Raw genomic sequence first — 24,522 nt, 5'->3', positions numbered from 1 at the left:
GTTTTTACCTAAAATATCTAAATAAATATGGGCCAATGTTTCTGCTAAATATTTGTCTAATATCCATTGTGATCTTGCATGGTTGGTGGTACAAGGTTGTTTACCTTTACGGCTGTTTTTACAACAGAGGAGAATGTCTAGGTCCCCTTTTTGTGTTAGGAAAGGGTGTCTCCTAGATGAATCTATAGAACACTTATTCTGGAACTGTATGATGGCGCAGGCCATTTGGAAGTTGGCTAAGAAATGTCTTTCCCGCCTTAATAATGATGTTGTTCTCACTAAGGAGATTGTTCTTTTTGGCATAATGAGATCAAGCTTTCCCTGCCATAAATTTCGGATTGTTGTTAATTGCATTTAAGAGGCGCTTTGGAAGGCACGTAACCTCTATTTAAAGGCGTAGATCTTTCGCCACCTGTTCTTTGGTCGCTCTTTGGTTCAAGACTATTTATGTAAAGATATGATTGAATTTGGGTAACAAACCACATACTCTGATTGGGTATGGGATGACAAATAAGATTCATGTAATATCTTCTGAATCTCGTCATTTTGATCTCTGTTATATCAACCACACTGAATATGACTACTCTCTGGGTATTGTCTTAAGAAGCTGCTTTTATAACGCCTTAATTGCCTTTATTAGCATATAAGTTAATTTTTCAACTGAACTCTGATGACAACACTTGATATGTACACCATTGTGCTGAATTTGCACTGCGTGCAGTCTACACATGGTTTATTGTTGTGCCACCTGTTCAAGGACTGGCTAACTTGTAATGTCTATTTATACTAATAAAGGTTTTTGAAACTTAAAAAAATGTATATATATATATATATATATATATATAAAGATAGAAATACTTATTTTATCATAACTTGCAGTGTGCAAGATGCTGTTTGCAATTATTGCTCAGGGCAGTGAAGCACACAGTGCTATCAGCTACCACTACAGTAGCTGAACGCTGATCAAAGTGTACTGGGGTGCATTGCACCCTGGGGTCTCATTAAAATAAAACACGGGAACCCGCGACCCCAGCGCGAATTACGCCGATTTAAAAAAATATATATGTTTTAATATATATGTTTTGGGGCCCTGTGGTTCCGTCTGGAACCCCCTGACTAGGCCTAGGGGGTCAGGGTGTTTCTACTCTGCCCCCTTCTCTTGTTTTCTACCTTTGTTTCTCTGTTTTCTAGCGACTTGCATCTACTGAGCCACAAGATGGCTGCCAACACTTCCTGGTTTGGAGTGTTGGCAGCCAATCACAGTGAAGCTCGTGCACGGGACTTAGGCTCCGCCCAGATATTGAAACTTTTATTTTTCTAATTTCTCAGCAACTACTGAACGGATATACACAATTTAAAAAAAAGTCGCTTTCTGACCCATGCACTACCTTTCAGCCAAACTTGGGGTGATTCTGTTCAGCAGTTCGGGCTGTAGCTTGTCAGAAAATTTCCTATATAAATTAACATGGGGAAAACGCGTTTTGGGACCCACCTTTTTTCTCAGCCCCCCGCTTGACGAATCACCCCCCAAATTTTCAAGATAGTAGCTGACCTAAAAAGTGGAACATTTTGGAAAATTTCATAAAGATTCGTTAAACGACGCCAAAGTTATTAGCAAATCAAAAAATGATTTTCCTGTGGAAACTAGGTTTTAACTATAACTACCTACTGGCGACCGCCAGTAGGTTTTTATATATATATGTGATCAAGTCCCCTTGAAGGGATGAAACGCATAATGGCTGCCGTTTTGTTGGTGTGAACCATTATGAAATAAATAAATCGGTATTTCAAGAGAATTTTGTGGTCCGTGCTCTTTTTGCCGTGGCTGAAGGAAAAAGCGCGGAAAAGAAGAGTGCTTGGTGATATATATATATATATATATATATATATTCACTGAAAAAACCATGGGTTTCACACACGTTATAGTTAGGAATTAGCATTTAAAAAACCTTAGAAATTCAGTGAAAAAACCATAGGTTTCACACATGTTATAGTTAGCTGGACATTTTACTCGTAAAAAACCAATGAAATTGCCCCGTTATAGTTAGTTCAGCTAACTATAACTCGCGCGCCCGCAATGCACTGCTGATGACGTCACATATTACATCACTCATGACATGGTCAGTGACATCACTCATGACATCACTGATGACATCTCAAATGACATCACTGATGACCTCACTGATGACATCATCCTTGTGATAGAGTGGCAGACCTCCTCTCACCCTAATATAACCTTTGATACACACATTCAAAAATAGAGACTAAAAATTTCAAAACAATGGACATACCAATACCAGTTACAACAACCTATTCAGTAATTCTAAGATCCACATAAACATCCACTCATTCACCAACAGTCCAATACAGTCACTCATACATGTACTCACTCAACACATGTACTCATACACCTATACATCCTGTTACACAATGCCACTCATCCACAGAGTTACTCACACACATAGTCACTCATGCTAATAAAGAATCAAACATACATTTACTAGCATATACAGTTATACACACACCACCACACTTACTTCTACAGAAACTTACACATACTTAGTCTTTTAAACAATCACTTATAGAAACACATACTTATTCATACAGGAACTCTTTCAATCTCTCACATATACTCACATATATACACCAATAGTCACATATACTAGTTTTAAACATATGTAGTTACTCATAAAGACACTATTGAGACAGTCATTCACTCACTAACACACCCATACACACACTCATCCACCCATACAGTCCTGCACACATGCTGTGTTCAACACACACAAAGAGTGAATCATTCATTCATGCACCTATGCACTACATAATACCCCCCACCGAACCATACAGACACTCAGACTGATACTCAAAAAACAACTAATAACCTATATAGACACCCATGTAGCTACTCACCAATCCATGCAACCACTTATACACAAAGTGAGAGACTGATACAGATATTTTCATATTTAAACATTACACAGTAAGCCATGTATTCACTATGATACACTTAATCAGTCAGTTACACAATAAATTTTTCAAAAACAAAGCATCCATTTAGACACTTATATACCCATTTATTCTTCCATTGACCTTGAGATATACATATATAAAACATATTTAATTTTCAGAAAAACACACATTCATCAGTGATGTCATTTGAGATGTCATCAGTGATGTCATGAGTGATGTCACTGACCATGTCATGAGTGATGTAATATGTGACGTCATCAGCAGTGCATTGCGGGCGCGCGAGTTATAGTTAGCTGAACTAACTATAACGGGGCAATTTCATTGGTTTTTTACGAGTAAAATGTCCAGCTAACTATAACATGTGTGAAACCTATGGTTTTTTCACTGAATTTCTAAGGTTTTTTAAATGCTAATTCCTAACTATAACGTGTGTGAAACCCATGGTTTTTTCAGTGAATTTGTACGGTTTTTTAAATGCTAATTCCTAACTATAACGTGTTTGAAACCCATGGTTTTTTCAGTGAATTTGCAAGGTTTTTAAAATGCTAATTTTTTTTTTATTCTTCAATTTTTTCTAACATATTTTTAATTTTATTTTCTTACCTTTTATAAAGACTATGCTTAAATTTTTTAAATTCTTTAATATGTTTTTTTTATATATTTTTTAAAATAAACATGTAAAATTTATTTCCAGTTTTTTATTTTTTTTTAGTACGCGTACCGTAAGCTCACGGTAAGCGTACGGTTTACGCAACGTCCGTAATCTTTCTACGCTGCTTGCGTATAGTTACGCACTTTGCGTAGCCGCGCGTACTGCGCGTGGGACGCGTGCGCGCCTACGCCACGCGCGCACGTTACGCGGAAGTGTCGGGGAGTGACTGTTATGCGCATGCGCGCAAGCGCGTGTCTTTTTTACGCGCATGCGTACTTTTTGCCGTAAGCGTACCGTAAGCGTACCGTAAGCGTACGGTAGGTCATGTGATCATGAAACACAACTTTTGATTGGTTGAAACTACTTTCAGTTCTAGAACTCTCCTACACCACACCCATTCCCCTCATTTCTGCTTGTGATCCCTTGGGAGAAGGAGCTGGTTTGTCTTTGGGATACGATGGCAGAACAGCAGAGCCCTTCTGAGAGTGAGGCTAGCACCAGCAGCACTGTCTTGAGGCAGAGAGCGAGGAAACAAAAGCCTTCTTATGTTTGGGATTATTTTACTTTTCCTGAAGGCCAGCAAAAGGTGAATGCACCCTTAGTTACTTGCAGGCTGTGTCAGCGTGTACTTTCTAGAGGTAATCCTGACAGGAAGTATTCCTTTGGGAATCACACCATGAAGAGACACCTCCAGGATGTACACAGAAGGACACATGGTCATCTTTTTGGAGGTAACTCTTCAGAAAGACGAGCCAGTACATCCACAGCAGCTCAGCCTGGACCATCATCTGCAGGGCTGACTCCTTCTTCTGCAGGTCAGGTGAGCCCTTCATCTGTGGGGGGAGAATCTCCTTTTGCTGGCCCTCTGGAAATTAACCCTCGGTTTGCGAGGGTTGAAGTACGGTGCGCCACTTGTCACGATCTAATTACTTATAGGGAGACCAGTGTTTCCCTGGTGAACAGTAAAATAGATCAGCACACTTGTCGTACCGTCTAATATTCCCAATCTTTCTTTCCTCTGTCCCTGCATGAACACAACGGTTCTTTTAAGAGCCAACCTTATCTTTCATCTTTTTTTTACATATGTTTTTAAAAACTTTTTTTTATTTTTTTTTACCGTACGCGTACGGTGCGCGTACTTTTTTTTTTTTTTTTTTAAAAAAACACTAAAAATCATTTATGACATTACATTGACCTTGAGAGACTACAATTATTATTATTGACTTACCATACTCACTGAAAAAATATTTATTCATTTCTTTTTTTTAAAAATAGTTTTAAAAATGTTTGTAGTTTTCGTAAATTTTCTATATCTATCTGGAAAAAAAGGGAAAAGTATTAATATTTTAAAAACTTTTTATAATACAGTACAAATATTTACATTTTTTCCCAAAAAATATTTTTGCCTTATTTTTGCTGTTTTCAGAATATATTGCATTTCACTATAAATTGTGAAAGCAATTGCATTCATCATTTTACAGCGGGCAAAAAAAAATACCAATCACAAAGATTGTATTAAAAAAGCCCTGATTCTTTTTTTACTTAAACTTAACATTATAGAAATGCATAATATTGTAAAAAAATATCATCTAATACCAATACTTATTCCTTTAAAATACCGTCTGATATGTTTGTTTCAGAAGTATAATCACAATATTATATCTCAAATAACTCAAAAAAACATCTGATTTCATTTCCTTTAGGCCAAATAGTAATTTTAAATTTTTGTTTGGATTAAATTACCAACGGTAATCCAATAAAATTCTAAAGTTTAATTTGTCCAGATCTCACAGATTCTCTGTAACATTTTGGTTCATGAAAATTTTTTGATTCATTTATTTAGTCCACAATAGAATTGGTTACTTTTCCACATGGCCAAATAGTAATTTTTGAAATCATTTTTGAAAAAATTTCCAATGGCAGTCCAATAACATTCCAAAATATAAAATGTGCAGAAGTTACCGATAATCTCAAAATTATTGGTTTTTCAAAATTTCATTAAAAATTAAAAAAGTCCACATTACAATTGGTTATCTTTCCATTAGGCCAAATGATAATTTAAAAAAAATTTTTTTTACAAAATTGCAATGGTAATCCAGTAAAATGGTAAAATTGTTTTGTCCAGATCTTGCCAAGTCTCTCTAAAATTTAGGTTTCAGGAAGATTAGATATGAATTTGCTAAATCAAAAGGCAAACGTTGTTTGAAAATCAATTGAGAATCATTACACAGTGTCCAGCCTTTTTCACATTTAAGATAAACTGTGTAATGTCCAGAAGTAACAGTAGGTCCATCATGGAAAATTATTGCAACAGTTACAAAAGTTTTTCCTGAAATTGATAATTGCTGTCCTGTAAACTTCTTTATTAAAGTATCCAATTTTGAACCATCAGCTCTACATCGTTGCATCATTAAAATTACATACTGTCCGTATTCCTTTAAAATTAATGTTGACAACATGTCAGAATTACACTCACCACATTTCATGCTATGATTAGCATCTTTAACTAATTTTGCAAAAGTGACTGTTTTACTCTCTGGCAATGTCAAATAAATAAACCTTTCATTATCAACAATAGAGCCACTTATATTATAACAATTATCACAACTATGTTCCCATTTATAAGAGAGACCAAAAAAAATGTCAATGGGAACTCCTTCTTCTTCCACTACCTGAAGAAAATACATCAAAAATTCATGTGCATCTTGCTGTTCATTTTGAGAAAACTGTGTTCGTCCTGAACATACATCTAAAAGTTTTCTAATGTCAGTAGCACTTTCTATTTGAGTTTTATCTTTACTCAGCTTTTGAAAAAGGAGACTCAGCTCTGAACAGAATCTTTTTCCCTGATTTACTATTATCTGCTCTTGCAAACTTTCCAGATAAAATGCAACATTCAGCACTACATTTGCGTAGCAGTTGACACCAGAGCTATTTTCAAAATGACATCCTACAACCTGTTCTTCATTTTCCTTTTTCTTTTTGCTTGCAATTACATCACTCCTCTTTTTTTTCCTCTTCTCTACATCTTCACTACAGATATTCTCATTTTTCCTTTTACGAGAAACTACACGTTTCTCCAACACAGGATACTGACCTAAATGAGGAGCATAGCTTCTTCTTAATCTATTATACTCCTTTACACAATTTGTATCAGCACTAACTTTTGATTCTTCAAAGTCTATCATGAATAAACCTGATAATGTTTTGACTCGTGACAAAGCAACATATGCCATACCTTCTTTGAACACAGTTGAACCAATGTTCACAAATGCACAATCTACAGTCAATCCTTGAGACTTGTGAATAGTTACAGCATATGCTAGAGAAAACGGAAACTGCTTCCTACGTACATATAAGTCTTTCACAAGCATAAAACGAACTGTACAACGACAAATATCTTTAACTTCATCTATCTGATCAAATTTTATTTTTAAACATTCAATTCCTTCTTTTTTCTGATAATTAATAAAACCCACAACTCTTCCCATCGCTCCATTAACTAAACCTTTCTCAACATCCAAATTTCTCCTTAAAAACACTCTACAGTTCATGCAAACATATAGATTTTTTTCTAATCCAGCTGTTTTGGAGATGTTCTTCTCTAGTGAGTCCAATTTATTTTTCAGTTTGCCTGTTACTGTGACAGTAATTCTTCCATCCTCAATTTTGTCCACTGCTTCCAATTTCCTGATCTCTTCCTTTTCCAATTTCAAAAGCTCCTCATTGAATATTGAGCATTCACGTAGAGTTGGCATTAAGCAGATGACACTTTTGTTTTCTGCAATATTCTTGTATATTTTCTCTGCAACTATTTCTTCCTTTGGAAATAAATTATGTAGCAGCCGACTCTGTAATGCTTTTTTGCCAACTTCTGTGAGTAGTCCAATTCTGATATCTTTCAGAATACTTCCATATTCTTCATCGTTTGCTTGCCTCATATTAGTTGTAAGTTCCTTGTACTCAAAGAAGGACCAAATATTTGTATTTCCGATGCTTCCCAATGACTTCTTCGTGTCTTCATGTGTCACAGTATTAAACACTGGTTGTCCTTTAACTGGAGTAAGTTGCAAAAGATCTCCAAAAACTATGACGTGTTTTCCACCAAATAACACGTCATAGTCTGTCTTCAAAATTTGCTGCATTCTTAAATGCACAAAGGCAAGCATTAAGTTTGATACCATGCTCACCTCATCAATAATGAGAACTTGCATCTTCTTCAATACTCGTGAAACTTCCAAGGATGCTTCTCCAGTTAGCTTGTTGAATTGTATTTTGTTCTCATGCTCCACTGGTAACATTAGCAAACGATGTAAGGTGATTCCTTTTATGTTATATGCTGCTAACCCAGTTGGAGCAGTAACCACACAAGACAAAGTAGAATCCGTTTTTTGCTTTAGGTAGCTTCTGATGACTTTAATTAAGAAACTTTTTCCAGTGCCAGCTTGTCCGCTTACATACATCCTGATTGGATGAAATGATGTGCATGAGCACTCTTTTTTTACATGTAGAAATCCGTGATCAATTTTGTTTTTGATCTCTTCATAAATTTGTTGCTGCTCTTGATTCAGTTGTCTTTCCAAATTTTCTAAGTCTATAAATTCTTCTTGAGCTTGATTCATAGCCGTTTCCACTTCATTCATGGCTATTGATGCTTCATTTTCAACGATTGGTTGTCCTAGGGGATCTTGACTGTGTGTTCCTGAACTTTGGCTGTCCTGAGAACTGTCTCTAGCTATTTCTGCTGCAATTGTAGTTTCCTGTTCAATTTCTTCATTTAACATTTGCAGATAAGTTGTGAATGTATTGCATTGTATGCTGTCTTTGCAAGCATTAAATGAATCCTCATAGCTTTGAAATTCTCCCAGTAGTTCATCCTCTGTACGCCATGGTTTAAACAACTGTAAAAGAGCCAAGTAGTAAAATTCTTTCTTGTCGGTAGTGTCGCAACTCAGCTTCCGGTGATTTATCAAACTTCCTTTGGTTTGCTTCACCAAACATCCTTCTTCACCAACAACTTTATATTTTCCATTATTAATGTCTTCTGCAGCTTTCCGTGAATAAATGTAGTTCTGCAACACTTCATAGAGACACATGTTCTCCAGATGATGACTTCTCTTGGGATAATATGTGTCCAACATGTTTGTTTTCAATATATCTGTACTTTCTGGGTCATTCTCGGCCAAATATTCAATTTCTCCAACAGATTTCAGTACCCGATTTCTCATTGCTGCAAGGCCTAAACTTGCCCAAATTATTCTTCTTGACTTCGAGTAGAGACTTGCAGAAGATAACCTATCTGAACATTCGTAGGATCCAATTTCTCGATGCGATAACATCTTCAAACTGAAACTGTACAGCTTCTTACTGACAGTCTTCTCGTGAGAAATCTCTTCCCACATTTCCTTCAATTCTGTTTTTTCTGATTTCGTAATGTAAGACGTTACATATCGTGCAACAGCAATGGAATTGTCAGCTACATACTGTATATCCATGTTAGCGTTCCACATGGATAAAATGACTGGGTTGTAGTCATTTATGTTTTTTGATTCTTCTTTTCTTTTAAGGTTGTAGGTATTCTTAGGTGATTTTCTTGTGATAGTATGTCTCACAGCTGACATAAAACTGTTTACTCTTCCATTTGAAAGAACAGGTCTAGGAAATCCAAATCGACATTTAGAGTAGTATTTTTCTTTGCTCTTGTATTTCCGTCGACAGTATTTTCCACACCGATGACTTTGGAAACGTAAAACTTGCTCCTTTAACTTGTTCTCTTCTGTGCTTTTTGGTATACCACATGTTGCATATTCTTCAATGTAAGATAACACTGCTTCATCAGTATCTGTTCCAAACTTTGGGGCATCCTTGATCCACAACAGCATATGAATATGAGGAGCACCTCTTGCCTGGTACTCTTTTCTCCAAAAGAAATCCACTACTTCTCCAAGGGGTGGATTTTTTTTATTGCAGATGAAGGACATCATAGCCTCAAATCTATGATTGAAATATCTGCAAACATTAACCGGATCCAATGAGCACAGTTCTCCTGCTGTCTTGTATTCGATGTTTTTAATGTTTGAATTGGCCTCTCGTAGAAAATCCAGTAAATCATCCCAAGCGTACTCGGCACAGCTTAGGGTAAGGAACCATGTTGGTGTTCCTAAATTGCGTAACATGCATTTTAGTTCACCATGGCGTCGGTACCAATATTCATTTGTCCCACGCTGACAAGCCATCAGATTGATCAGATGTGTTTCCAAATGATCATCTCGGTGCTGCACTTTCTCCATAAAATCCTTAGCAGACACATTTTGTAAATGTACTCCACTTTTTAAAATGTGATTTACTGCATAAGACAGTGCAGACAAGTCGCTTTCAAATAAAAGATGGAACAAATAAGGAATACTTTGTCGAAATCTGGGATCTTCAGCATATAGTCTTGTAGTCCGATACTCTGAAGCTGGAATCTGTTCTGGACGTTCATCGTATCGTCCTCCTTTTCCCGTAGGAAACAGCTGGGGAAAACATCGAGCTTCCAAGCTCTCCTCCCATACACTCACGGGAGTTCCTTTTGCTTTCTTCATCTGAAAGAGATCAATATTGTCTCCCATAACTTCTTTCGAATGAAGAGGATGTATGCTAAAATGTTCATAAATTTCTTCTTCCTTTGTCTTGTCCACTTTTTCAATTTGTCCAGTTGGTGTTTCTGTGTCTTCTTGAAAATCTTCGTCTTCTTCTTCTATATAAATTGCTTCATACCATTTGTTATTTTTTTTCAAATACAAATTTGCTCTTTGTACTTTCCGCACATCTACCAGCTCCTGCCAAATCTTCTTATTCTTTGTAGGTACACCATTAACCAGAATAATTAATGGTTCACTTTCCAAAGTATCCGCATCAATAGTTTCCATATTTTTTTTCAAATCCAAGGGCAAATACACCACTCTACCTTTTAAACCTCTCAGTAAATCTGAAGGAGGTAATTTACCAGTTTTGGGCTCCATACGTACTATGGTCTGGAACGGATGAACACATTGAATGAGTATAGACTCATATGTATTTAATTCAGAAAGTTCAGCAGGAATAGCATCCAATTCTAAATTATTATGTACAGCTCTGGTCGGCATTCTATTTTCCTCTAACTTGTTGTAACAGTATTTACAAATACGCTGATCTTCACCCAATTCAAAACAATTTTCAAGAAATATATATGTGGCAAAATCCTTCCACTTATAATTATCTTCATTTTCACTCTTTCTGTAGAGATCAACATTCCTAGTTTGTTTTCTATAATGAGTTCTGCGGCAACAAATACAAGTAACATTTGGTCTTTCATTAGAGACTATTGCAAATTTTGTTATGTGATCATTAAATGTCTTACTTACAGAAGGTTCTACATTCTCTTCCACTTCTTCCTCATTTACTGTGTCCTTCTCTGCACTGTTTTGTTCAGGACCAAAGTAACAAAACTGAATTTCATCAACAACCTTCTCTACATCTGATACCGTTCCTCGGAACAGAGCCCTATTCAATTCATTTAACTTTATTGCTGGACTTTTGGCAAAATACAACCGTCTCACAAACTTTCTCATTTCAGTATGATGAACAGCCAGCATCCTAAAATGATGGAAAACACTATTGCACACTTTTCTAGATAGACAAGCCAGAGAATGACCCTGCAAACCAGTATTCTCTCTCACTCTGCATGGATCCAGACTTTGAAGCACCTTAATCTTCTGTTTTACACTTTTTTTGCTATATTCTCTTAGAAACTCTCAAAATCTGTCAATAGATTCCTGACGCACAGTGCAAATACTACTACAATTCCAAGTGTACACTGGGGCTTTAGGACGTCTCCCCATTGCCTCATCTGCCATCACTTGTACCTCATCTCTTGGAACCATTATCTCCTTCTCCATTATGCAACCATTTTTTACTTCGTATGAACGACCTCTGGTGTCAACTGCATGCAGCAAACTATTACTTTGAAAATAGCTCTCTTCATTAAAAAAAGGTTCACTACTTGAACTATGCATCCACTTTCCTAAAAACACTTTACAAAAGTTTGTTCTGTTCACTACTCTTTTGCTTTTGCTTTGTGATTTCAGTACATTAACCATTTTATCTAATGTACGCATCCTATTCAAAATTAAAATGAATAGTTTCCTTTTTAATTCTAATGCTTTTGCTGCAATGGCTTCAATTTCTTTTTTTCTCTTATAAAATTTAGCCTTTTGCTTATATTTCTTCACATCCTTTATCAAATTGGACATAACTCTTCTCTGAAACATTTTTCTACGTATCTCTTTAAACGCTGTTTTTCTGTTTATGTAAAACTTTTCAGTTGCAGAAGGTATATTTGCATTAACTAAATTCTCAATTTTTTGCTGTTCTCTTCGTTTTGTTACATTCTTTCCAGGACAGACATTTTGTACATTTTTCTTTGTTTTGAATATTTTTTTAAGAAATTGTTTTTTCTGCTTACCAGAAGATTTTTTCTTTTTCCCAACATGAGCATCTTCTACTAACTTTGGTCCTCCAGTTGTCTTCAAATATAGTTTTTTTTTTAGCGTTTTTTGAACTCTAGATTTTGTAGGCATCTTAAATTTTGTTCACTGTTCTTCAGCAATACCTGAAAAAAACTAAAAAAAAATCCTTTATTGTATTTAAATATATTACTACATTTCTTTTCACAATAGTCACAAAACGAAATTTCTTTGCCAATTTGAATGCACACAAACTGCTCTTTTTTTTGGGCAAGTGAAAATCACTTTTACAAACTGTCACATTATGAAACCACTTTTCAGATTTTTTAAAAAGCCCATGTCCAGAGTGCTACACTCCAGCAAGGGCAACCAGCCTTAGTGAAGCTGAATGTATTTGCATTACAGACTGAAACCTGAAAACCCCACTCGCTTGTAAATACTGTGCATGACTATACATGGCAAGCACATGGGTGTGTGCTAAGACTCTGCTTCTTCCCCCAAAAATTCGCTCCCCCTTTCCATCTAATGCAACTGTGAAATCACCAGAGCAAGACGCAATAAATCTCTGCCTATAATTCCTCTATGCACACAGAGTCATGTTTTCACATTAGTCACAAAACGAAATTTCTTTGCCAATTTGAAAGCACACTTACTGCTCTTTTTTTTTTCGGGGCAAGTGAAAATCACTTTTTACAATTGGAAATCACTTTTACAGACTGACACATTATGAAACCTTTTTTTTTGATTTATTTCAATGCACATGTCCAAGCTGTTTTTTCAGACCACCACCATGTGTATTCTCGGTGACTGCCTACACTCCAGCAAGGGCAACCAGCCTTAGTGATGCTGAATGTATTTGCATTACAGACTGAAACCTGAAAACCCCACTCGCTTGTAAATACTGTGCATGACTATACATGGCAAGCACATGGGTGTGTGCTAAGACTCTGCTTCTTCCCCCAAAAATTTGCTCCCCCTTTCCATCTAATGCAACTGTGAAATCACCAGAGCAAGACGCAATAAATCTCTGCCTATAATTCCTCTCTGCACACAGAGTCATGTTTTCACATTAGTCCCAAAACGAAATTTCTTTGCCAATTTGAAAGCACACTTACTGCTCTTTTTTTTTCCGGGCCAAGTGAAAAACACTTTTACAGACTGACACATTATGAAACCTTTTTTTTTAATTTATTTAAATGCACATGTCCAAGCTGTTTTTTCAGACCACCACCATGTGTATTCTCGGTGACTGCCTACACTCCAGCAAGGGCAACCAGCCTTAGTGATGCTGAATGTATTTGCATTACAGACTGAAACCTGAAAACCCCACTCGCTTGTAAATACTGTGCATGACTATACATGGCAAGCACATGGGTGTGTGCTAAGACTCTGCTTCTTCCCCCAAAAATTCCCTCCCCCTTTCCATCTAATGCAACTGTGAAATCACCAGAGCAAGACGCAATAAATCTCTGCCTATAATTCCTCTCTGCACACAGAGTCATGTTTTCACATTAGTCCCAAAACGAAATTTCTTTGCCAATTTGAAAGCACACTTACTGCTCTTTTTTTTCCGGGCCAAGTGAAAAACACTTTTACAGACTGACACATTATGAAACCTTTTTTTTTAATTTATTTAAATGCACATGTCCAAGCTGTTTTTTCAGACCACCACCATGTGTATTCTCGGTGACTGCCTACACTCCAGCAAGGGCAACCAGCCTTAGTGATGCTGAATGTATTTGCATTACAGACTGAAACCTGAAAACCCCACTCGCTTGTAAATACTGTGCATGACTATACATGGCAAGCACATGGGTGTGTGCTAAGACTCTGCTTCTTCCCCCAAAAATTCGCTCCCCCTTTCCATCTAATGCAACTGTGAAATCACCAGAGCAAGACGCAATAAATCTCTGCCTATAATTCCTCTCTGCACACAGAGTCATGTTTTCACATTAGTCCCAAAACGAAATTTCTTTGCCAATTTGAAAGCACACTTACTGCTCTTTTTTTTTTCCGGGCCAAGTGAAAATCACTTTTACAGACTGACACATTATGAAACCTTTTTTTTTAATTTATTTAAATGCACATGTCCAAACTGTTTTTTCAGACCACCACCATGTGTATTCTCGGTGACTGCCTACACTCCAGCAAGGGCAACCAGCCTTAGTGATGCTGAATGTATTTGCATTACAGACTGAAACCTGAAAACCCCACTCGCTTGTAAATACTGTGCATGACTATACATGGCAAACACATGGGTGTGTGCTAAGACTCTGCTTCTTCCCCCAAAAATTCGCTCCCCCTTTCCATCTAATGCAACCAGCCTTAGTGATGCTGAATGTATTTGCATTACAGACTGAAACCTGAAAACCCCACTCGCTTGTAAATACTGTGCATGACTATACATGGCAAGCACATGGGTGTGTGCTAAGACTCTGCTTCTTCCCCCAAAAATTCGCTCCCCCTTTCCATCTAATGCAACTGTGAAATCACCAGAGCAAGACGCAATAAATCTCTGCCTATAATTCCTCTATGCACACAGAGTCATGTTTTCACATTAGTCCCAAAACGAAATTTCTTTTCCAATTTGAAAGCACACTTACTGCTCTTTTTTTTTTCGGCGCAAGTGAAAATCACTTTTTACAATTGGAAATCACTTTTACAGACTGACACATTATGAAACCACTTTTTTTGATTTATTTAAATGCACATGTCCAAGCTGTTTTTTCAGACCACCACCATCTGTATTCTCGGTGACTGCCTACACTCCAGCAAGGGCAATCAGCCTTAGTGATGCTGAATGTATTTGCATTACAGACTGAAACCTGAAAACCCCACTCGCTTGTAAATACTGTGCATGACTATACATGGCAAGCACATGGGTGTGTGCTAAGACTCTGCTTCTTCCCCCAAAAATTCGCTCCCCCTTTCCATCTAATGCAACTGTGAAATCACCAGAGCAAGACGCAATAAATCTCTGCCTATAATTCCTCTCTGCACACAGAGTCATGTTTTCACATTAGTCCCAAAACGAAATTTCTTTGCCAATTTGAAAGCACACTTACTGCTCTTTTTTTTCCGGGCCAAGTGAAAATCACTTTTACAGACTGACACATTATGAAACCTATTTTTTTAATTTATTTAAATGCACATGTCCAAACTGTTTTTTCAGACCACCACCATGTGTATTCTCGGTGACTGCCTACACTCCAGCAAGGGCAACCAGCCTTAGTGATGCTGAATTTATTTGCATTACAGACTGAAACCTGAAAACCCCACTCGCTTGTAAATACTGTGCATGACTATACATGGCAAGCACATGGGTGTGTGCTAAGACTCTGCTTCTTCCCCCAAAAATTCGCTCCCCCTTTCCATCTAATGCAACTGTGAAATCACCAGAGCAAGACGCAATAAATCTCTGCCTATAATTCCTCTATGCACACAGAGTCATGTTTTCACATTAGTCACAAAACGAAATTTCTTTGCCAATTTGAAAGCACACTTACTGCTCTTTTTTTTTTCGGGGCAAGTGAAAATCACTTTTTACAATTGGAAATCACTTTTACAGACTGACACATTATGAAACCTTTTTTTTTTATTTATTTCAATGCACATGTCCAAGCTGTTTTTTCAGACCACCACCATGTGTATTCTCGGTGACTGCCTACACTCCAGCAAGGGCAACCAGCCTTAGTGATGCTGAATGTATTTGCATTACAGACTGAAACCTGAAAACCCCACTCGCTTGTAAATACTGTGCATGACTATACATGGCAAGCACATGGGTGTGTGCTAAGACTCTGCTTCTTCCCCCAAAAATTCGCTCCCCCTTTCCATCTAATGCAACTGTGAAATCACCAGAGCAAGACGCAATAAATCTCTGCCTATAATTCCTCTCTGCACACAGAGTCATGTTTTCACATTAGTCCCAAAACGAAATTTCTTTGCCAATTTGAAAGCACACTTACTGCTCTTTTTTTTTCCGGGCCAAGTGAAAAACACTTTTACAGACTGACACATTATGAAACCTTTTTTTTTAATTTATTTAAATGCACATGTCCAAGCTGTTTTTTCAGACCACCACCATGTGTATTCTCGGTGACTGCCTACACTCCAGCAAGGGCAACCAGCCTTAGTGATGCTGAATGTATTTGCATTACAGACTGAAACCTGAAAACCCCACTCGCTTGTAAATACTGTGCATGACTATACATGGCAAGCACATGGGTGTGTGCTAAGACTCTGCTTCTTCCCCCAAAAATTCCCTCCCCCTTTCCATCTAATGCAACTGTGAAATCACCAGAGCAAGACGCAATAAATCTCTGCCTATAATTCCTCTCTGCACACAGAGTCATGTTTTCACATTAGTCCCAAAACGAAATTTCTTTGCCAATTTGAAAGCACACTTACTGCTCTTTTTTTTCCGGGCCAAGTGAAAAACACTTTTACAGACTGACACATTATGAAACCTTTTTTTTTAATTTATTTAAATGCACATGTCCAAGCTGTTTTTTCAGACCACCACCATGTGTATTCTCGGTGACTGCCTACACTCCAGCAAGGGCAACCAGCCTTAGTGATGCTGAATGTATTTGCATTACAGACTGAAACCTGAAAACCCCACTCGCTTGTAAATACTGTGCATGACTATACATGGCAAGCACATGGGTGTGTGCTAAGACTCTGCTTCTTCCCCCAAAAATTCGCTCCCCCTTTCCATCTAATGCAACTGTGAAATCACCAGAGCAAGACGCAATAAATCTCTGCCTATAATTCCTCTCTGCACACAGAGTCATGTTTTCACATTAGTCCCAAAACGAAATTTCTTTGCCAATTTGAAAGCACACTTACTGCTCTTTTTTTTTTCCGGGCCAAGTGAAAATCACTTTTACAGACTGACACATTATGAAACCTTTTTTTTTAATTTATTTAAATGCACATGTCCAAACTGTTTTTTCAGACCACCACCATGTGTATTCTCGGTGACTGCCTACACTCCAGCAAGGGCAACCAGCCTTAGTGATGCTGAATGTATTTGCATTACAGACTGAAACCTGAAAACCCCACTCGCTTGTAAATACTGTGCATGACTATACATGGCAAACACATGGGTGTGTGCTAAGACTCTGCTTCTTCCCCCAAAAATTCGCTCCCCCTTTCCATCTAATGCAACCAGCCTTAGTGATGCTGAATGTATTTGCATTACAGACTGAAACCTGAAAACCCCACTCGCTTGTAAATACTGTGCATGACTATACATGGCAAGCACATGGGTGTGTGCTAAGACTCTGCTTCTTCCCCCAAAAATTCGCTCCCCCTTTCCATCTAATGCAACTGTGAAATCACCAGAGCAAGACGCAATAAATCTCTGCCTATAATTCCTCTATGCACACAGAGTCATGTTTTCACATTAGTCCCAAAACGAAATTTCTTTTCCAATTTGAAAGCACACTTACTGCTCTTTTTTTTTTCGGCGCAAGTGAAAATCACTTTTTACAATTGGAAATCACTTTTACAGACTGACACATTATGAAACCACTTTTTTTGATTTATTTAAATGCACATGTCCAAGCTGTTTTTTCAGACCACCACCATCTGTATTCTCGGTGACTGCCTACACTCCAGCAAGGGCAATCAGCCTTAGTGATGCTGAATGTATTTGCATTACAGACTGAAACCTGAAAACCCCACTCGCTTGTAAATACTGTGCATGACTATACATGGCAAGCACATGGGTGTGTGCTAAGACTCTGCTTCTTCCCCCAAAAATTCGCTCCCCCTTTCCATCTAATGCAACTGTGAAATCACCAGAGCAAGACGCAATAAATCTCTGCCTATAATTCCTCTCTGCACACAGAGTCATGTTTTCACATTAGTCCCAAAACGAAATTTCTTTGCCAATTTGAAAGCACACTTACTGCTCTTTTTTTTCCGGGCCAAGTGAAAATCACTTTTACAGACTGACACATTATGAAACCTATTTTTTTAATTTATTTAAATGCACATGTCCAAACTGTTTTTTCAGACCACCACCATGTGTATTCTCGGTGACTGCCTACACTCCAGCAAGGGCAACCAGCCTTAGTGATGCTGAATTTATTTGCATTACAGACTGAAACCTGAAAACCCCACTCGCTTGTAAATACTGTGCATGACTATACATGGCAAGCACATGGGTGTGTGCTAAGACTCTGCTTCTTCCCCCAAAAATTCGCTCCCCCTTTCCATCTAATGCAACTGTGAAATCACCAGAGCAAGACGCAATAAATCTCTGCCTATTATTCCTCTATGCACACAGAGTCATGTTTTCACATTAGTCACAAAACGAAATTTCTTTGCCAATTTGAAAGCACACTTACTGCTCTTTTTTTTTTCGGGGCAAGTGAAAATCACTTTTTACAATTGGAAATCACTTTTACAGACTGACACATTTTGAAACCTTTTTTTTTTATTTATTTCAATGCACATGTCCAAGCTGTTTTTTCAGACCACCACCATGTGTATTCTCGGTGACTGCCTACACTCCAGCAAGGGCAACCAGCCTTAGTGATGCTGAATGTATTTGCATTACAGACTGAAACCTGAAAACCCCACTCGCTTGTAAATACTGTGCATGACTATACATGGCAAGCACATGGGTGTGTGCTAAGACTCTGCTTCTTCCCCCAAAAATTCGCTCCCCCTTTCCATCTAATGCAACTGTGAAATCACCAGAGCAAGACGCAATAAATCTCTGCCTATAATTCCTCTATGCACACAGAGTCATGTTTTCACATTAGTCCCAAAACGAAATTTCTTTGCCAATTTGAAAGCACACTTACTGCTCTTTTTTTTTTCGGGGCAAGTGTAAATCACTTTTACAGACTGACACATTATGAAACCACCATGTGTAACTACAACAAAAACAATTCCCATTTCTATTATTCATTTCTTAAGTTACCACATACATCCCCTCTCAAACTGTAAACTCACCTTTAAAATTAGTTAGTTGTGAAAGAAATGTGACACTCAAACAGCAGATTATCAGAGCCAGGATCTCTGTTGTGTTCACCTCTCTCCTCTCAGCAGAACCAGATAATGGCAAACTTTCCCTCTTTTTTTCCACACATATACTTGTAAGTTTCAAATCTCAGTGCTTCCCCCTTTTTTTCAAATGTAATCACACATTTCTATTGGTTGAAAACCAACCCTTTTCCAAAAGTACCCTTCCCCCAACTTGACTTCTGCCTAGTACCCTTCCCCCAACTTGACTTCTGCCTGCTACCATAGCAACAGCTCATGGAACACTGCTGTGTGGAGTTAGGTCAGAAGTTCGCCACACAATGTTTCAATTCCACAGAGCAAGAGTGCTTGACTTTTCAAACCTTACAGCAAATCCATAGTACTGTTCTTTGGTTACACATTTTTTTGTACCAATACAAAACATGCTTCTATTAATTTACACATACAGCCTAGTTTTTTTTCTAGAATGGTATGAAACAGCCAATCAGTTCTTTTTGTTTTGTTAAAAATATGTATGCCTCCATTTCCAAACTGTCTTTCTTTTCATATTGCCATTCTACTGAAAGACACCTCCTGAGTGCATCCAGTTCTCCTTTGAAGATGTTCACAGTGTGGATTGTAGGGCACAGCTATGTCTTCTGGAGTGAAAAGTTTGCAGAGAAAACAGGTATGGTGAGAGACCTTGCTTTGCCAAATGTAGACATTAAATGGATTGGTCAGAGAGGGTTAAAGTGGCACCAATTGATGCCATTGGTGAAATCCTTCATTCAAATCCAACACCCTGACCTCATAATAGTGCACTGTGGTGGCAATGACCTAGGCACTTTGACTGGGGTAGGTCTGGAAATGCTTATGAAGGACACCTTTGCACAACTGTTTACACTTTTCCCTAAAACTGCCTTTGTGTTTTCCAACATATGCCAAAGGCAAAAATGGAACTGGTCCAATCATTTCTGTCCGCAGATTGACAAAGCAAGAAAGCACGTCAACAAATCTGTTTCTGCTTTCCTCCGTGACTATGGTATGGGTGCCATTTACCACAACAACTTGCGTTATGACATGCAAGACATTTATAGAGGAGATGGTGTGCACTTCAATGATGAAGGGAACAGAGTCTTCCTCTTGAACCTTAGACTCTGCATCGGTACTTACTTGTAGGTACCACTAAAAAAATGACTTCATAAACACAACAGCTCTTTTTAGAGCTCCCTAATTTCTAAACTCTTAATTCGTCATTTCATTTATTCATTTTTATTTTTTTTAACCGTACGCTTACCGTAAGCTTACCGTACGCGTACCCCGTGATTTTTTAAAAAATCAATAAATGTTTTTTTTGTACTTTTCTGTCCTTCTTTGACCCCCTTACAAATGTTAGGGGGTCTGTAACTCTCCTCCTTGCCCCCTTTTCTTGTTTTCTCTCTTTTTTTTTCAGAGTGAAACACAGAAAATGGCGGCCGCCGCTTCCTGGTTTCGGCCGATTCGAATGTTTACTAAGATCTAAGAGCCAATCAGAATCGCGCTCGCGCACGCCACCGTACGCTTACGGTAAGCGTACGGTAAGCGTACCGTAAGCGGGCTCAGATATATATATTGATTTAAACGCTATTTTCTCAGAATCTACTGAACAGATTTACACCAAACCTACAAAAGGCACTTCCTTGACCTAGGGACTACCTCTCTGCCAAATTTTGAGTAATTCTGTTCAGCCGTTCGGGCTGTAGCTCGTTCTAAAGGTCCTATGGAAAAATGCATGGGAAAAACGCGTTTTGGGACCCCCCTTTTATCTCAGCCCCCGCTTGACGGATCCCCCCGAGACTTTCAGGGTAGGAGCGGAGCGTAGCGCCCCACCTATTTTGAGAAATTCGCGAGGATTCGTCGACCGGCGCCAAAGTTATTCAAAATAGAATGTTGAGGTTTTCCTATGGAAACGTGGTCCTAACTATAACTACCTACTGGCGACCGCCAGTAGGTAATATATATATATATATATATATATATATATATATATATATATATATATATATATATATATATATATATATATATATATATATATATATATATATATCCAGGACCACGGGCCCGGTGCATATTGTAGGAGGAGGGGATCATGCGGCTCCCCTCCCCATGCCAATTTTAGCCCCGGGGACCCCTTCACAGGGGGACTGGTGCATATTGCAGGGAGAGGGGGGCAGGCGGTCCGTTCCTTAGGCCGCTTTCGGTCCCGCGGACTCCATGCTTTAGGGCCCTCACCCTTTAAAAGTGGGTGCCCTGGTACTGTCGTTGGGGGCCATGGGGGGAGTCCTAAGGCCCTGGCGGCCTCAGTCAGCTTCCCGCATCTAGCAGAAGGTGGCATTGCTCCCACCCACAGGGAGAAGCTCCTAATGCTGCTCCCTCCAGGTGGAGCAATATTTATTTTTGAAGCTCCCGCTGTCTGGGAGCAAACTTGGTGTTTGCTTCCACTTGGCGGGAGTTTTGGAAATGTTCTTGCCAAGCGAGAGCAAACACAGGTTTCCCTGCCTGCATCAGTGAAGGCAGGGAAACTGTTATAACCCGGGGCTGGGTTCCGCAGGATATAGCTTGTAAGCCGACCCAGGAGGATGGGGTCCTCGGGGTCATTAATGGCTCATGGAAGCTGGCCTCCCTTCCTTCAAGTAATCGGTCCAGGGTTGGGCTCCTAGGGGCCTTTTGACGCTCTGAGAGGAGGGCTGCCCAGCCCCCACCCCATTTTCTTAAATATCAGCCCCAGGGCTGGGCTCTCGAGGCTTAAGGAGGGGGACCGCGTGGCTCCTCTCCCAATAGAATGTAATTTTGCCCCAGGGGGACTTCCATGGGTGTCTTGAGGCACAGGAAGGGTGGCCCGATGTCCCTCCTCCCCATACAGTTTTTGGTCTAGGGGATGGGCTTCCCAGGGACTCTAGAGGCAGGGGAGGGGCACCACTCAGCTCTCCTCCTCTTCATAAATACAGCCCTGGGGGCTAGCTCCCTGGGGCATAATTTAATTAAATGCGGCCCACCTACCATTTTGTTTTGTTTTTTCTGATCCCGTGAGAGTCTTGGGGGATCACGGCAGTGGTGGCCTAGGGCGTCGGGGTATCCCTACCCTGCACCCTTATATCCTTATTTTTTCATAACTTTAAGACAGGGTACTAAGTCCCCAAGTCCTGAAATGGCTGCGAGCTACATTTTCATTTTGTTTCTGGCAGCCAATCAGAGCGTCTGCTCTCAGGAGTGAGATGGTCCAAGGGAAAAAGTGCTCCCTGGACCAATCAGAACTCTCCAACTCCCGCAACAGTCTCTCTGGACTTTACCAAGCCCAACCGTCCAAAAACTACAGAACAGATTTACACCAAATCACAAAAAGCAAAATCTGCGGACCAAGATTTATCTTCCTGATGAATTTATGTGTAATTCCGCTCAGCAGTTTTGCTGTAGCTTTGACTAAAGGAGTCTATGCAAAATGAATTGGGATTTTGGGTTTTCGGACCCCCTTTTTCCTCAGCAACTGCTTGATGGATCACACCGAAACTGTCCAGGAAGGAGCCTTTACATTCCAGGAACAGATGCTAGTGCCTAGCAGTGCCAGCCTCTACATTCCATGTACAATACTATTGTTGCAATTTTTATCTTTTAAGGTAATGAGTTCTGCCCTTCAAATCCACATAGATTTTTCACTTTTTGATCACCTGGTTTATGGCCTTTTTACAGTGGGTGAGCCTCACAACCAGTATCTCACTCACGGAAAACTCACTGTAAATGGACTGTGCATGTTTACCTAGTGTCTGCATTTTAAGATAAGGCTGCTGCAAGGGTAAGGGACACTTGACTGGTTACAGGTGAACAAGTGTGTACATGCGCAGAGGAGTAGCCAGAATAAATAAGTACCCGCCACATTGCACAACATTCTGAATTGAGATTCGCAAGTGAGTGAGGCTGATTCTTCATAGGGGGCTTGTGAGGGTAGATTCACCCCAAGAATGTCTTCAGATTTTTTTCTAAAGTGGGGTTAATGGGGGCGTGGCCAAGATGGCGGAGGTCTAGGATGTGCTCTGCCTCCTCTCCCCGGCCCGCCGATCTCTGCAATCTACCGAAAGGGGCTGTCTGGAGGTCGAGGGCACCCTGTAGCACCCAGCGACCCGTATCCTGAGATCCCGGAGCCCTGGCTGCTGTACTTTTAGCTCTTGGTCTGGCCCGACCCAGGGGACAGAGCGATAGTGCGTTGCTGCAGGCACCACCAATGCGGCTGCCAGGGTTGGACCCACAAGCACCCGGCCGCGCAACGCCGCAGCTCAATCAGAGCCAAGGGTCTGGCCCCGAAATTCCTCCTGCCGCCTGAGTGGCCAATGGTGGCCGGGATTGACGGTGGGATTGCAGGCGCCATTTTGAATGTGAAGGCGGTGGCCCCGCCGGAGCACGACCGGAGAGAGTGGCGATTCCCATGTGTGCCTGAGGCTGGCAGCGGGTGGAGCGAGCCATTGGGGGGGCATTGCAGCCTCTGGCTCGAAAGAGCGAACCGGGGGCCCTCGGCGGTGAGTTCCGCCATATTTCCTTCTCCTGCTGCGGCCTTACTCCCCTGAGCTAACAGGAGTAGTTGGACCGCTCCGCACCATGCGGCGGCCCGCCCTGATGATCGGACCTTGGTGGTGCCTCCTGTCCCGCGCCTGTCGGGTGGGACCCTGTTGGACCGGCTCACTGGGGCATTCCTGCGCGGTCCTCAGCTGCTGGGCTGTGTGGAGCTGGGAGGGGCGACTGGGCTCCGACGGCGGCCAGCCGCAAGCTTCCCTTACCAGGCCTACCGAAACCAGTGCCACACCTCTGGGGAAGCCTTGACCCCTACTCTGCACCTCCTCATCCCCGCACTGGAAGGGCCTGTACAAGGGGAGTGCTGCTGGCCTTGTCTCTCCTCCATAGTTGATCGTCCTTTGCACCTAATCTGTGGCACCTCAGGGCCTAGAGGACGGAAACGGACCGGCACACCGGACTCCAGCAGACAACCAGCGCTATCACCTATTGGGAGCTGTTGAGTGAGCTAGCCTGTACCCGGGTCAGGTGAAGCGAGACAAAGCTTGGTACATTAGAGGACACTGGGTCATAGCGACATCCCGTGCGGCCTGGCCCGTGACTGTGGGAGCCGGTGCGCTGGAGGAAGCTGAGCATGACATCCACCCATGGCAGGAAGGACGAATCGGCCACAAGAGAGAAATCGCTCAAGGATCTCTTTGCCCGAGCACAGACCGTGGGCTGGCGGATTCCGGCTGAACGGACGCGACGGCACAGATGGTCACCACCACAGAAAAGCCGGTGACGCGGGCCTTTCTGGAATCCCTGTTTGCTGCCTTACGGGATGACCTCCAGACGGTGAAGCGCCATCTTACGGCAGAGATCAAAGACATCCGCAAAGATGTTGAT

The sequence above is a fragment of the Triturus cristatus genome, chromosome 4_2, assembly GCF_964204655.1.
Source record: "Triturus cristatus chromosome 4_2, aTriCri1.1, whole genome shotgun sequence".
Lineage (NCBI taxonomy): Eukaryota > Metazoa > Chordata > Amphibia > Caudata > Salamandridae > Triturus > Triturus cristatus.
This window is presented reverse-complemented; position numbering follows the sequence as displayed.